Source organism: Adiantum capillus-veneris, chromosome 6 (genome assembly GCF_014529385.1).
Source record: "Adiantum capillus-veneris isolate H3 chromosome 6, ASM1452938v2, whole genome shotgun sequence".
NCBI lineage: Eukaryota > Viridiplantae > Streptophyta > Polypodiopsida > Polypodiales > Pteridaceae > Adiantum > Adiantum capillus-veneris.
Genome location: NC_140936.1, coordinates 29,487,657 through 29,503,762, shown reverse-complemented (window position 1 = coordinate 29,503,762; position 16,106 = coordinate 29,487,657). Strand labels below are relative to the sequence as shown.

Here is a 16,106-nt window from a genome sequence, read left to right as displayed (position 1 = left end):
ATCACTCCTAGTTTACCCCTAGTTCACCACTCTATGTGGTCCCATGGCCATCATTTCCATATAGGAGGATGGGATGAGCATCAAACAACTATGGATTGTGGCATCATGGTGGGCAACTTTGATACAACCACCAGTGAGACCATTGAGATGATTCTCAGGATGGTTTTTCGTTCTTTTCAAATGTATCCATTCACATATATATGGTTCTAGAATGTCTCCATAAGATATGCACATAGGCTTTACATGGTAGAGTCCGAATTCTACCATAAGGGGAAGTATGATAACTTGATACTTCCAAAACATTGTCAGTAGGTATGTTTTCTATGTGACTCAAAAAGCATTAAAACTATAGGATAAGTAGATATCGTAATTATATATAACATTTTGTTGCTCAATGTCCATAAATGTGGGTTATCTTCATCCCATTTATCTCTTAACTATGGTTTTATTTCATTGTTCAAGTGACTCCTAGAGGTATATCCATGTTTACATCCCCTAGGGTACCAATCGATGTGGATGCTATGAATGAGGATCAAGAGATGGATATGGATGTACCACATTCTTCGTCTCAACTACATGATGATGCTGACGATAATGAGGATAATACAATGATGACAACGATGATGAGAAAGAAGGAGTTTATGAGAGAGATGCCGATGATGGCTCTCTTGGGGATGCCTCAAAAGAGGAATCACTTGATCTTTTTGTTGATTTGGGTGCTACGGATCTAGAGCTAGATGAAGGTGCTTGTAATAATGACATCATGTATGATGAATTACGATTTCATGTATATCTATTTTTTATATTTTACATGAAATTGATTGTGTATTTATAAGCGACTCGTTGTCTCTAGTCAATTAAAATAAAATGATATGTTAATTAGATACTACCTTAAGTAGAAGTATTTAATATAATATTTATGTATTTGTAAACGACCCGTTGTGTTTAGTCAATTAAAATAAAGTAATATGTTAATTGGATATTACCTTGAGTAGAAGTATTAATATTACCGCACACACAATGGTGGGGCTTTCTACGCATGGTAATATTACCGCCCACAATAAATATAGAAAAAAAATTAAAGAAAAACAAACTTCTCTCCTACGGCGAACACCACCTCTCTTCTTTTTATCAGCCAAGTGTGGTGGATTGGTTATGCCATTGCCCTCTTGAATAACAGATCTTGAGTTCAACTCTCCTCGTCGACTAGATCTTTAAGGTCTCTTGGGATAGTCTCCTACGACGTTAAAACTCTCTTCTTCTTCTTCCTCTTCTAATAGTGTAACTCCTTGGAAGTGACGCATGAGCATCGAGACATACACAAAGTAATAGACAAAATGACACATATCCGCAACAAATTAATATCATTGTTCTTAATTAATTTATGCAGCAACTCCTGAGTACTAGTCCTGACCTTGGTGACCACTGACATGTAAACTTGACATTGTTGACACATCAAACATAACAACCACACTAGCACTAAAACTTGTGTAAATTTGCCGGTTTTCTTAAAGGCAAACTCAAAATCTAACCGGGACTTTATATTTTCAGCCGGTTAAAATACTCTAGACCCCGGTTTTTTACTAACACTGCTTGATACATCAGACATAACAACCACACTAGAGCATGCCATACCATGGAGCCTAGAACAAATCGAATGATGCTCAAATAGCCTCCAGGCAGGAACATACATGACCCAATCGATGTGCATTGCAAGCGAGTAGTTGTATCCAGAACTTGCACGCGCAGTCGCCGCCGCCGTCTAGAAGTGAATGTCGGAGCTAGAAGAGTTCTGCTTTGCTTGGCCGAGCATAGCCTCGAGGGCGAAGCGGAAGAATGGATTGGCAGACCCCACGCTTACAAAATTCACATTTACTGTTCACGATCACATATTGACGTGATGGGTTAGCGCCCGTATATTGTATTGATCACTTTCAAGAAAGAAATTGGTTGTAGACTATCTTACAGAAAATCTGGTAGATCGCAGCAGCTGACGTGGTGAGCTTATTGCTGTTGGGCGTCTCAAACAGCATCTGAGTGCCAAATGACAGAGCGTCGTTGGCGGTGTGGCCAGTCCTGATCACGGTCTCCACTCGAAAGACAGGCTGGATGCGATAGATCACGACGGCGGCGGATTATGGGGCGGACGATATGCGGCTCGTTAAGCACCTTCCTCTCTTCCCTAATTCAACACAGTATATACAATATCAACCCCAGAGAGAGAGAGAGAGAGAGAGAGAGAGAGAGAGAGAGAGCACACTTCTCGAAGTCGGCTAGAGCTTTGGCCATTAACCAATTCAGCCAGACCCCGACCCGAATCGTCATGGTGATTGCAGGTCCTTGTAGGGCATGCAGCAGATGGTTTATTATGTTCATGCAAGTGCTCGATGGCAAAGTAATAGTCACGCACGTTCTATAATATACAAGGAGCTTTGGACGACTTACCATGTGGCAAAAAATATATAATTGCTAGATATATTACTAGTTTCAATACACACATCTAGCAAAAGTGCAAACTAGTAAGCGTGAGAATACTCCTAAATGCTTCAAGTAGTAATTTTCTTACCATATAGTAAGTTGAGTAGCTATATGGTAAGATAATTGCTAGATGAATCAGGAGAGCAATCTCACTTACTAGTTTGAGACGTGTTATGAAACTAGCAATATATCTAGCAACTCAAATACATGAAATAGTAATTCATGTAGTAACTTCAAAGCAAGAAGTGGTAATCCATGTAGCAACTACAATATCCAACTAGTAAGTCAATTAGTAAATAATTGCTAGATGAATCAAGAGAATTGAAGATCACTTGTCAATTTCAAATATGAAGTTAATTGAGTGTGCTCATCTAAACATAAATCATATTAGTCATTTGACCTCAAGCTAATACACATCGAAAATCAGCAGCCATTGAGAATGTCCATTTAGATACAATACTTAATCATCATTACACAATTGAACGTCTTTTAAAGTTAAAGCACCTAGCTTTGCAAAATCGATATACACTACTCCTTGAACTAAGAGCCATGCCACTAAGTCCTCACACATTGTTGAGGAAGTAGTGTCATTCACTTTCCTGCCAAAGAATGAATGTGTCTTCTTCAAAGCACAGTAAGTGGGCTTGATCAATTGAAGTGGGCTTGATCAATTGGTAGATCTCTTCCACTTTTTGAGTATGAAGACACTTCATTAGAATGACTTCTTTGTCTCTAGTAGACAATGTTCTTGCCTACAAAAAAAAATGATACAAGTGTAAGATTCTAAAATGCTATATCTTTCTCATGTTTAAAAAACTAATGCAAGCAAGACTTCATATGATCTAAAACACACCTTGGTTTCCATAAAAAACTTCTCTCCACCATCTTCTCTTAAGGACCCCTATACCATTGAAGTAATAATGTTATTTATAAGCAATCAAAGACTATTCTTAAATAAAATCCTAAGTAATTACCTTTTTTTAATGTTTTGCCGCCTTGGAAGATTTGTCCTTTTCTTCTAACAAATCTTTTAACTTACTTGTAACCTTTTAAAATAAAAATGACTCAATAAGTTAAAATGCTAAGAAGAGCATCACACTAATCCTACGTAAGATAATGAGAAAATTAAGTATACCTTTCTCTCTCGATTGCTTTTCCTAGAGTTCGCATCCATGTCATCCGCAACACAAGACTCGCTTGGACTTTTATCCTTCAGTTTCTCACCAATGAAAATAAATAAAGACACTACATAACTAAAATATAGCATGAATCTCATCAAAAGATAAGTTTTTTACAATCAAACCTTTTTTCTCACATTATCACCATTGCCACCCCCCTCATGATCTATATGTGGCTCTTTTCCTTGTAATGAGGCTTTTGAGCTTTCATCTCTTATAAAATGTTGATACTCCTATACAATTGTAAAGAAAACATGATCTTCACACACACACACACACACACACACAGAGAGAGAGAGAGATTGATTGATTAACATACCTCATAAGCACTTTTTGGATCATCCTCTTCCATCCATGACATATCAGGAATGTACACATCCTCATCTTTCAATATTCACAAAAAAGAAACATAAATAAAGTAAACTTATTACTACCTCATAGCAAGCATAAATAATTTAAATGTCATATCACAAAAGAACCTACACGATTTGATATATCATCAGCTTTATCATCGATAACAAACTTCATCATTTGCTCATCAACATGAGAACTCTCAATCTGAAAGAAGTTTAATGTGAATAACATATAATAAATCAAATAAAACCCATGTCATAGAAGAATATGTACTGACCGTTGCATGAAGCTATCCTTCTTGATCATCTTTCTCATCCTTGTGCTCAATTGTTATATTATCATCATCCATACATAAGACCTATAATTCTAAATATTATTAAACAAACTTGCAAAGATGCCAAAACAAATATAGGCTCAACATAAATTACTGTACCATGGAGTTGGTTGAGCAAAGTGTCTCTTGGCTTGTCTTTTTTTTGCTCCACTTACGTTTTGCCGCTAAATACTTGATACACCATGTGTATAAATCTTCCTCCTTCCATGGATAAGACACACCATCTATTGTGATGGCCTTGAGCGTTGCTATCTTCTCTTTAATGATCCTCAAAACTACATTCTTTTGCTCATTGTTGTTACGAAGATCGCCAATGGCTTCTCCTTTAGCAAACCACTTTCTCACCTCTCCATAATTGACATACAATACTCTATATTTCTCAGGATGCTGTTTTAAGAGAAAATCTCGACCATACAACTTATTTTTCTCTCTCAATTTTGGTGGTGGTGGCCTAAAAATCTAATCATACACAACAGGATCATATCTAGGAGGATCACTGATTGCAGCGGTGATAGAAGGATCCAAAGTTACCCTCTTATTTCCAGAATAATTTGCTCTCCACACATTGAGAGTTTTAATAGCCTCTTCACTAGATCCTCCTAGTAGCTGCTGTAACAATGATTGTGGGCAACTCATACTTGCCCTGACAAAGTAACAAAATCATATTTACGATACAATTTTTATAAATTTAAATCAAATAACTGAAACAAAACAACATAAAATCAGTTTTAAAGAGTTTTCAATTAAAATTCTTACACATCACAAAAAAAGAGAGTTTTTGTGTAGAATCAACTTTAAAGAGAGTCCTGAATAAAATAGTAGATACAAATGCTTATACATCATGGAGATCGCCACATAATAGGTATCCATTGTGCAAGCACACTAGGTTTTGTAACTTTTTTTTTGTCTTATCACAGTCCAATTTTTAATTAGAATATGACAGCTATCCCAACTTCTCCAATGATCTTCTTCTGTGTGAATCGTCCACGTATTTCTTTGATATACATCAGGCTTCAAGATGGTAAGTCTTGCCAATTTTTCCTCAAGATTTGATTCCCTTACCACAGCATGTTGAAAGAATTTTCCAAGTCCACTGTTCATAGAAACTCTCACTATATCTTGTTCCTCTAACCATAACGGAACATTCCCACATTCTCCTTCCATAAGCAATCTATCTCCATGCTTCAAGTCCTTTACTTCATAGGCAATGAGCTTTTGGCTTTTAGATAGTGACATTGGTATAAATTTATGAAGAAGAGAGTAAATAGGTTGGATACAATCCCATGTAAAGGGCATTGGTGTCTTCTCAAGGACACTCATTCCTGTGATTGTTGTTGGAGCTATATATGGCTCACTCTACTCAACTTGGTCTCACCTATATATTTGTATCTTGTCCTCAATATGAATCAGTCTTTGGGAGCGTATATGGTGTGTCTCTTGTCTGGTCTCTCTCTCTTTCTCTCTACATCTCAACATGGTATCAGAGCAGTAACGATCATGCGCCGATTCAATTCATGGTGACAAAACAGTATGTGTATGCGATTTGCATGTAAGATTCAAAAATTGCTACAAATTTTATTTTTGAGCATTGATTCTTGTTAATTGTGGTTGTTTTGTATTAAGAAGAATATGATTAGTGTTTTGTGTGAAGTTTATTGCTAATCAATCTAATCGTTGATTACGTTTTCTTGTTGATGACACCCTGAACTTCATCTCAATTTTTCTTGCTGTTCTGCTCAAAATTTGGAGAAACGGGAAAAGCGCAATGGCACTTTTCATCCAAAACTTGTTCGTCTCCTCGAGCTCTTCGATTTGAGTTCTAGGTTTGCGTCAATCGGAGTTCGCAGCAGAAAGTTATGCTGTTTTTACTGCAATTGAGCTTGACGCAGCTTTCTTCGTCCTACTTCTTCGTGAAGCGTCCGCAATCGTTTTTCTTATTTTGGCGTTAACTTTTTCGAGAAGATTTAGCTTTTTGCTATTCATATTGTGGCCGTCAATCTTGCGTCTCACGCCACTCTATTTTGAGGACTCTTTTATTATTAACGTCTCCTTTACCCTGCCGTTTTTGGGTGACGTCTCTCACATCTTTGGAAGTTCCTTGAGCATCCTTCTTACGTTTATCGTTGACAGACGCAGTCCTCATATCTCTCTCATTCTCAATTGCGGCCTTCACCATATATGGTGTGCAAATTCTGCGATCTTATCTTATACGTCTTCTCGCAACAAGATATGGCTATGAATATTCTCGTCAACGGCTTTCCTTCTGGCCAGCGTTCTGTTCCTCCTTTCCAAGGTCAAGGTTTTCCAGGCTGGAAAGCAAAGATGTTGTTAATTCTTGAAGGCGATGAACTCTCCGATGTTGTTCTTGGAAATCGTGTTTGTCCGCCTTAGCCTGTTGATACGGGTAATGATAACGTGCTTATCACTGAAGGACCTATATTTGAAGATTGGAATGTTGCTTATACGGATTGGAAACGACGTGATACAGCAGCTCGTCGGTATATTCTTTCTGCTCTTACTGATTCCCTTTTGCTTGATATGTACGAACTGCCTACTTTCCATGACGTATGGAAGTACCTTATTGCAAACTTTCAGAAGAAATCTGTCACAGAAATACTTTATTTGAGAGGGTTGCTTAACAAGTTACAATATGAAGTTGGTACTGCCATGACGGGACATATTGAATCTTTCAAATCTATTATTAATCAACTTGCTGCTGCCGGTGATCCTATTCCACAAAAGCAACTGATTACACTTCTCCTTGATACGGTGAAGGACTCTTCTTATGATAACATTGTTACTATTCTCTCTAATAAAGATGGTCTTGATTTTGACCAAGCCTGCATGTCTTTAATTGAATACTCTCAACGGCAAGAACGTCGTAATGCTAGTCATGAAACAGCTATGATTTCACATGAGGAGACTGAATCACAACAGATGGAACGGGCTTTTTATGCTCGAAAGCGTCCATTTCAACGAGGAAACCGCAGAGGTGGCCGTCGCGGTAATATTTTCTCTCGTCTCAAATTTCCTAATAAGCAATGTTCTTACTGCAACAGAAATGGCCATACTGAAGATGATTGTTGGGCACGTCAATATGATGAAGAACACAATATTACCACAAAACAACCACGTTTATCTAGAGACTCTTCTTCTTCTTCTTGTGAATATTGTGGACGATCTGATCATCCCACTCATATGTGCTATAAGCGTCGATTCGACACAGATCGGAATAGAGCATATGCTACTGAACATCGAAACAACATTGTACCAGAAACAAGCTGCGTCCTATGTTCAGTTGCTCCAGACAGAATACTTCATGTACGCGATGGATCACTTTTTATTGTCGATTCTGGTGCTACAGGAAATATGACATATCAGTCTAAGTGGCTCCATAACTATCATCCACTGCCAGTTCAACGTGTTGTTTATCTTGCTGATGATACTACTTGTCAAGTAAAGGGTATTGGAGACTTATATCTTGGTACCTTATCTTCTTCCACTCGAATTTTGCGAGGAGTATTACATGTACCAGATCTTCAACGTAATCTTCTTTCAGTTGCTAGACTTGTTGATCTTGGTCTGTTTGTTGGGTTTGATCATACCAAATGCCGAATTGAGAAAGATGGACAGACTATAGCCACTGCTCCTCGAAATGGTAATTTGTTTGAACTCTCTCTCAACGATGCTGTAGCAAATGTTGTCACTGCTCCAGGTGATCATGATTGCAAAGTATGGCATCACCGTTTTGTTCATGCTGATTTCTCAAAACTCCTTGATCTTCAACGTCGTGATCTTGTTCATGGCATGGATCTTAAAGCTCATCCTCATATGGGAATTTGTGAATTTTGTGCTCTTGGGAAACACAATCGCAAACCCTTTCCTCTTTCAAATACAACTCATTCTCATGACATATTGGATCTTGTTCATACTGATATATGTGGACCTCTACCTTCTTCGAGATCACAATATCGCTACTTCATTACTTTCATTGATGATTTCTCAAGGTATACGACTGTATTTCTACTTAGACAAAAATCTGAAGCCTTATCTGTTTTCAAACAATTCCACAAGGCTGCGGAACTTCAAACTGGTCGTCGCCTTAAGAAGCTTCGTAGTGACAATGGAGGCGAATATGTTTCTCGAGAGTTTATGAGTTACTGTGCTGACATTGGAATTCATCATGAACACACTATTCCATATTCGCCTCAACAGAACGGTGTTGCTGAACGAAAGAATCGCACTATTCTCAATGCTGTAAGATGTATGCTGATTCATTCTGGCTTATCTCGTGTTTTTTGGGCTGAAGCTACTTTGACAGCAGTATTTATTCAGAATCATCTTCCTACTACTGCACCCTCTGGTAAGATACCCATCACAGCATGGACAGGTGACATTCCTTCTGTATCTCATTTTCGAACCTTTGGATGTATTGCTTATATTCATGTTCCCAAAGAAACACGAACAAAGCTTGATGCTCTTGGTCTTAAAGTTATTTTTATTGGATATTCTGACACTTCCAAAGGCTACAAATTCTATGACCCTTCCTCCAAGAAAGTAATTGTGAATCGTGATGCTACTTTTAACGAACAGCTTATGGGAGGCTCATGGTCCATGGATGATTCTGATGATACTAAATCATTGCTTCAAGCTTTTCCATTTCTTTCAGAAGATGAAACTCTTCCTATAGAGCAACATTCCTCTTCACAACCATCCATTCCGAATGTCGCCAATGATGATATTGATATTTTTGTTGATCTGCCTATTGATTTTGAACATGGCTCATGTCATGTTTATGATGACGATATTGCTGATAATGCTTTTTCTACTTCCAAAGATCCAGTTACTTATGATGAAGCTATCTCTTCACCACAAAAGGATCAATGGCAAGAGGCTATGGAAGCAGAGTACGATTCTCTTATCTCTAAAGGTACATGGATACTAACTGAATTACCTCCTGGTCGTACAGCTATTAAATGTAAGTGGGTGTATAAGACAAAAGTAAAAGCAGATGGATCTTTTGACAAGTTCAAGGCACGTTTAGTTGCAAAAGGTTATTCCCAAGTAGCTGGTGTTGATTATCAAGAGAATTTTTCACCAGTTGTTCGCATTACAAGTGTTCGAGTTTTATTGGCATTTGCTGTTCAATTTGATTTAGAAGCTCATCAAATGGATGTGCGAACTGCTTTTCTTAATGGTGACTTGGAAGAGGAAATTTATATGGAACAACCAGAAGGGTTTTTTATTCCAGGTAAAGAAGACCTTGTTGCTCAACTCCATAAGGCACTATGTGGTCTCAAACAAGCTTCGCGAGCGTGGTATACAAAATTTGATCTTTTTCTCACCTCTAAAGGATTCATCTCTTGCTCGTCTGACCCCAACTTATACATAAAACGCCAAGGTAGCAGTTTTGTGATTCTTGCTCTTTATGTGGATGATACCATCCTTGTTTCCAATGATTTGGGATTTCTTCAGCAAGTGAAAAAGTTATTGTCTTCTGCATTTGATATGGTGGATCTTGGAGAGATTCACTCGTGTCTTGGCATTCAAATCCAACGAAACCGTACAAAAGGTATTTTATTCCTTCGACAGTCAAAGTTTATTGCAGATACTATTCAAAAATTTGATATGGAATCTGCACATTCAGCCAACACACCTTGTCTTGCAAGCTCTACGAAGAACACTTCTGACAATGGCAGTCAACTTGTCACAAATCAACCTTATGCTAACTTGATTGGATGTCTTCAGTTTGTTGGCATGAACACTCGTCCTGATATTCTGTTTGCTGCTAATTATCTTGGACAACATCTTGCATGTCCTTCTCTTAAGCATTGGTCTGCTGCAAAGCGTGTGTTGAAATACTTGAAAGGCACTACAGATTTTGGTTTAGTTTATCGACGACAAATCACATCGGATTCTCTTTTGGGTTACACAGATGCAGACTGGGCAAGCTCACATTTATCTATGCGATCTACTAGTGGAAATTGCTTCTTTATAAATGGTTGTCTTGTTTCTTGGACTAGCAAGAAACAACGTTGTGTTGCAGTTTCTACGACTGAGTCAGAATATGTTGCGGCATCACTTGCAGCTCGTGAGTTGATTTGGCTTTGACAAATGCTGGTTGATATTGGTCACTCTCCTCTTTCTAGCACACCCTTGCGGTGTGACAACCAAAGTGCTATTAGTCTTGCAAAAGACTATGTTCAACATAATAAGTCAAAGCACATTGCTGTCCATTATCATTATGTCAGGTATGAAGTACGCAAAGGAACCATTATGGTTGAACACTGTCCAACTGACCAGATGATTGCAGACATTTTGACCAAAGGCCTCAACGAGTCACGTTTCATCCTCTTGCGCTCGGAGCTTGGAGTTGCTTCGACCTCACTCTTTCTAGATTAGCTTCTTTGCTATTGTAATAGCTTTGTACATATGACATTGTAATCTTTTAGGTACCATGCACTATGCACACTCCACATTTGCACATTGTGATCTCTAAGTCACTTGAATATTTGTACATAGATGCACAATTCACTTTCACATCATCATCGCTGGTTCATATTTTCACATTGTATAGGGGCTTGGGTTTTTCCCTTGAACTCCCCAAGGGTTTTTTCATCCAAAGCTAGAGACCTTTGTTTGAGTGGGGGTGTTGGAGCTATATATGGCTCACTCTACTCAACTTGGTCTCACCTATATATTTGTATCTTGTCCTCAATATGAATCAGTCTTTGGGAGCGTATATGGTGTGTCTCTTGTCTGGTCTCTCTCTCTTTCTCTCTACATCTCAACAATTGTATCAATGAGTAACCTTTCAAAGTCATCATCACCTACGATGCATTGTCTGTAGTATCTTCCTCCAAAGAAAAGCATAGACTTCCCATTGAACTGCATTGAGAAAAGAGAGGTGATACAAGCCTTCCCATGTCCGTGTTTATCTAACATACTATTTTTATCATCAGCTCTCACTACCACATGGGAGCCAACTTTATATATTTCTCCTCTGTACAATACCTTTTCGTATATCTTTAAATCTGCAATTCGAAATCTCTCTTCCATATTTCAAAACCTCTTTAGAAATATGGAGTCCTCAGTTGATGGCTCTCGATAGATACATCTTTTCCTTGATATACAAATTCCCTTCAAAAGAAGACAATCAATACAAGGTGCACTATGGCCATATTTCAAGAGAGCATTCCACAAGGATCTTGCCTTGGCCACCGATGAAACAACTAAGAGCCCATCCATATGATCTGCAAAACACTCATGCAATTGACCTTCATTACATGGGACATTGCAATATCCACTCATTGAGGAATGTAAATCTCTCAAGAATCTTTGATCAGGTAAGAGACCATCGTTGTCAGAGTGGACAGCTTGAAAAACTTTAGTGAAAAACTTCCTCAAATAGAATCGGACGAATGATGCCTCATTGCTGAGATTATTGGTCTTGATGGTGCTATAGATCTTCACAAGACGCTCGAATATGTAGCATCAATAACGATCATGTAGCCCATGCCGATTTATATCGTCAAGAAGCTCACCATTACCTACAATCAAAATGGCAATAAATAGTTATGCTCACACACATAGAAAAACCAAGGAACTCTCAAAAATGAGAGAAATATATATACCGGCGATATGCTCTAAAGGCGATGAATTAGCCCCAAATGCCTCTTCCCTTCGAATTCTCCAAGATTGCAGTAGTATCTTCATAATTCTAATATCCTCCATGGACCAACCGTGATCTCTACTGTAGTTATAAAATCCATGAGCTATATCTACCAAGAGAGTTCCCAAAACATGCATTTCTGGTGAAATACCATTTACAGTTTTTAGGATATATGGAAGGCACCACTGAATAAACATTTGATTCTCTTCAGCTTTGAAGCACTCAAAGTAGTTACTGGGAGAGTTTGGCCACCTTCCGTAGTGGATAGTGTTGGGCACATCCTTTGTAAGTGAAGACACTACGGAATCTATCTCTTTCTTAAGAGCGTTGTTAGAGCTTTCAAATAATTGAGCAATATATTTCTTGAAGACGTTTAATGCTAAAGTGTGCATAACATCATACACACAATCAAGAGATATATCAAATCCATACAAGTCAGAGAGCCTCCAAAGTATGGAATTGCGTGATAGGCCTGCTTGTTTCCATGCAGCTTCCTTCTATGCTTGTGTGCAGCAACGCTTTGCCTCTTCCAAGGCAGATTTCATCTCCTCAAATGTTCGTTGTGGTGGTGGATATCTTGCCTGGTAGCGATTTCCATCATATAAATATTGTCCATCAGGCCTAGTGGCATCTCTTACCAAAGTTGCCTGAGCTTTATCACGCCGACAAAAATCTTGTCCTCCATTCTTGAGTAGACCTATTTTGCATTGAGCCGAATGGTCGCCGGTAACCATCATGAGCATTGCACGTATCTTGCAAGACTTGGAAAACCCTTGTGGATTGTCGAAAATCCTCTCTAGTGGATACTCATATAATACATCTATCCCATCCAAAAATAAGCTTTCAAGCTCATCGATCAATGGAGTTAGGAATGTTCCAAATACATCTCCTGAACTTTTTATAATCTTTTTGCAATTTTGTGGAATAGACAAAACTGGTAAAACATCTATGGAAGAACTACATCCAACATTAAGCAACGATATTTCCACAACACCACAGCTCTTTTGGGTCGTCTTTGATGTTTGAAAGCCGTCCCAATGTAGTAAAATTTCTATATTGCGAGGATCACCCTAACCAAATGATGACATATATTACACATGAGTAGAATGCAAAAGGAACCTCAAAAAGACAAGTCAAACTCACCACTTCAATTTTCTTGCGACATTTGATTTCTTGGAAGCACTCAATGCAGATAAAGTTATATACTTTATTCACAGCATCCCATCCGGTTTGTAGTGCTGCATGGCATTTAAAGACTGGAAATGTGGTGTAACACTTTTTACATGCTGAATTTGAGCAAACCACAGGCAGTTCATATGATGTACTTGGATTCCAGAAGTCCTTCACTTCTTGAAACTTTGTTCCATCCCAAAAATCGATGATCCTCTGTTCATTGTTGAGTGCAGATTTGTTGTCCCATCTATGTTTGTGACGCCATAGATTTAGCAACTCATGACAATAGGTACTACTCTTCGTCGGAAGCTCTAACTGAGGACCGATCAGAATATAATCAAAAGAAAGCATAGACTTTCTTGTCTTTTCGCAAATCGGACACTTCTTGCAACACTTGGAGCAATCCCTCTTAAACTTCCTAGAAGAGGATCCATCATTGCATACACACCTTGGAATTTCTCCTACATAGTTATCCTCTATGCTTGGTTGAAGAAGCTGTGGTGGATGTTTTACTCCTAGTTTTCCTGTGCAGATACGATAGCGCCGAGCACTAACCATTCCAAGGCCTTTAAGCATGGTTTGCATTTGATCCCAACATGCTCGAACTTGAATACCCCCAAGGTCACCATCCCATGTAGATGGAAGTTGGACTAGCATTTTAGCCAAACTTCTTTTGAAAGAATTGTGAGTGACTCTTGGACCCCAAAGTCGCCAAAGAGCAAGCGTAACATTTTATCTTGAACACCAATTGGTAGTCGATGCTCATCCCACAAACTTTAAAGCTCTACTACTCTCTCCACTAACTCCATGAACAAAGTAGAGGACTCATCCTCCTGACTCTCATGGATGTCCATGTGATCCTCATCATTAACTAGCTCCTCCTCACAAGGTAGCTCCAAAGAGGTAAGAGTGCCTTCTTCGTCTTGTTGGGCATTAGATATAAGATCCATGTCACCAACTTCAGATAGATTTGATAGGCCAAAAGTTTTTTTAAAGCTCTCATATTTACGTATGAGATCTTGATGTCGATAGTAAGTAGACAAGTGCACTTGACGACCTCCTCCACAATACAATGTACAAGTGCATTGGATGCTCCGATCAAGCTTCTCAACACTCCTTAGTTCTCTCTCAATTTGGGAAGAGGGTGCCTCTAGAGTTGAAGGCATTGCTTCGATGATGGGAGAATGATCCGATGGAGCTGTATCATGAGAGTTGGGCTCCGATTGGACTCTTCTTCTTTTATTTATTGAGGGATGAAGCTTCCATAGAGATTCTTGTTGTCGATGTTGATAAAAAGTCCTCTTGGTCACCAAAGCCCAACCACTAGAAGAATGTCTACATAAATAATTGCAAGAGCACTTCGAAGAAAAAGTCGAACTCATAGCTGTTAAAAAATAACAGGTTGGCACAAGAAAATAGAGAGTTGATAAGGGTAACACTACGAGAAAACTAAAATCAATAAAAGTCATCCATTGTAACCAAGGGATACAAAAAGCATGGTTCACCCCAAGGGAAGAGTGGTGGAAGAAAACATGTAACAATTTTTCTTGTAGGTAAGAGGCTCAACAAAAGGTAGAATCTATATTGCAATACATCGTGAGAAATACTTTGGGTTCCAAGATAGGAAATCTTGTAGTAATCTACAAGAGACAAATCTTTCTTCACTAATAGCATTCCTAAATTTAAATACCAAGCAGTAGTGTCATCAATATAGATAGTTCTTACATGTGTTTCTCGGCCTTTCTTGCCAAATAAAACGTACGAGCTCTCCGGCCATGGTACATAAGAGAACCCATGTTGCAATAAGCCCTTACAAATGTTTTGAAAAATATGGCATCGAGCATCACGAGGAAGAACACAAGATGGATCCATTGAATGGACTTTGAGTGATGTGCAAGGAACCTATGAAGAATTAATTATCAACTAAACTGATAGCCAAAACTTACATAAGAACAATCATCCCTCTCCTTCTCTCTATCTCTCTCATGCATACCATCTTGATAGAAGCAACCACAATTTACAAAAACAAATAAAGAGTATCTTATCCTCATATAGAAGCCTAGGGTAATGATGGATCTAAAGTGCAATGATGAATTTAAAGGCCTTTAATTAGCCTCCACCTCAGTTTAGTGTAATCCCACCCACAACTTTTCAAAGCTATGTCCAAACTTTATATTAGAAGATGAGAAAACTTACAAAATTTATAGAAATTAGGTACAAAGTTTCCCCAAAGATGTTCAAAGGTATATCTTTTAGAGCATTACTGACCACTTGTGTGGATTTTCCCCCTCCCCATTTCTTGATTTAGCCCTATTGTACATATGCTCATAACTAGTAGAATTGAGAATGAACCACTAATATTTGAGCCTTGATTACCTCGTTAGCAGTGGAATTGAGTCATAAATCACTCAACCAGTAGAAGTAAAAATTAAGCACTCTATACGGTAGGTATGAGCCTCTATCACTCAGAACCATATCAAACACTCTACTTCGTGCCCTAGTTAGCTAATTTAGACTCTTTTAGCTAGGCATGGCGCCTTAAGGGCTCATACCTACCGTATAGAGCGCTTAATTTTTACTTCTACTGGTTGAGTGATTTATGGCTCAGTTCCACTGCTAATGAGGTAATCAAGGCTCAGTTATCAGTGGTTCATTCTCAATTCTATTGATTATGAGCGATTAATGTTCACCCCTACTGGTACGCATGTAGGGATATATGACTTAGTTACTGATTTTGGGGGTTTGGTTTCGTTGTTTTTTATTCTAACATACAATCAGTGGATACATGTGCTTATGGGGCTTGTGTCAACATGTAATTGCCATCGCAGAATGAATACACTTGAATGCTTGAACATGTTGAACCTAAATGATTAATTAAAGGATCTTTTTCTCAAAAAAAATGCTTTGAAATGAAATT

General features: G+C 38.3%; 1 pseudogene; it reads right to left on the bottom strand.

Annotated features, from left to right (window-relative positions):
• Positions 1-2,938: 2,938 nt before the first annotated feature.
• Positions 2,939-13,540, bottom strand: LOC147455292 (uncharacterized; annotated as a pseudogene).
• Positions 13,541-16,106: the final 2,566 nt, after the last annotated feature.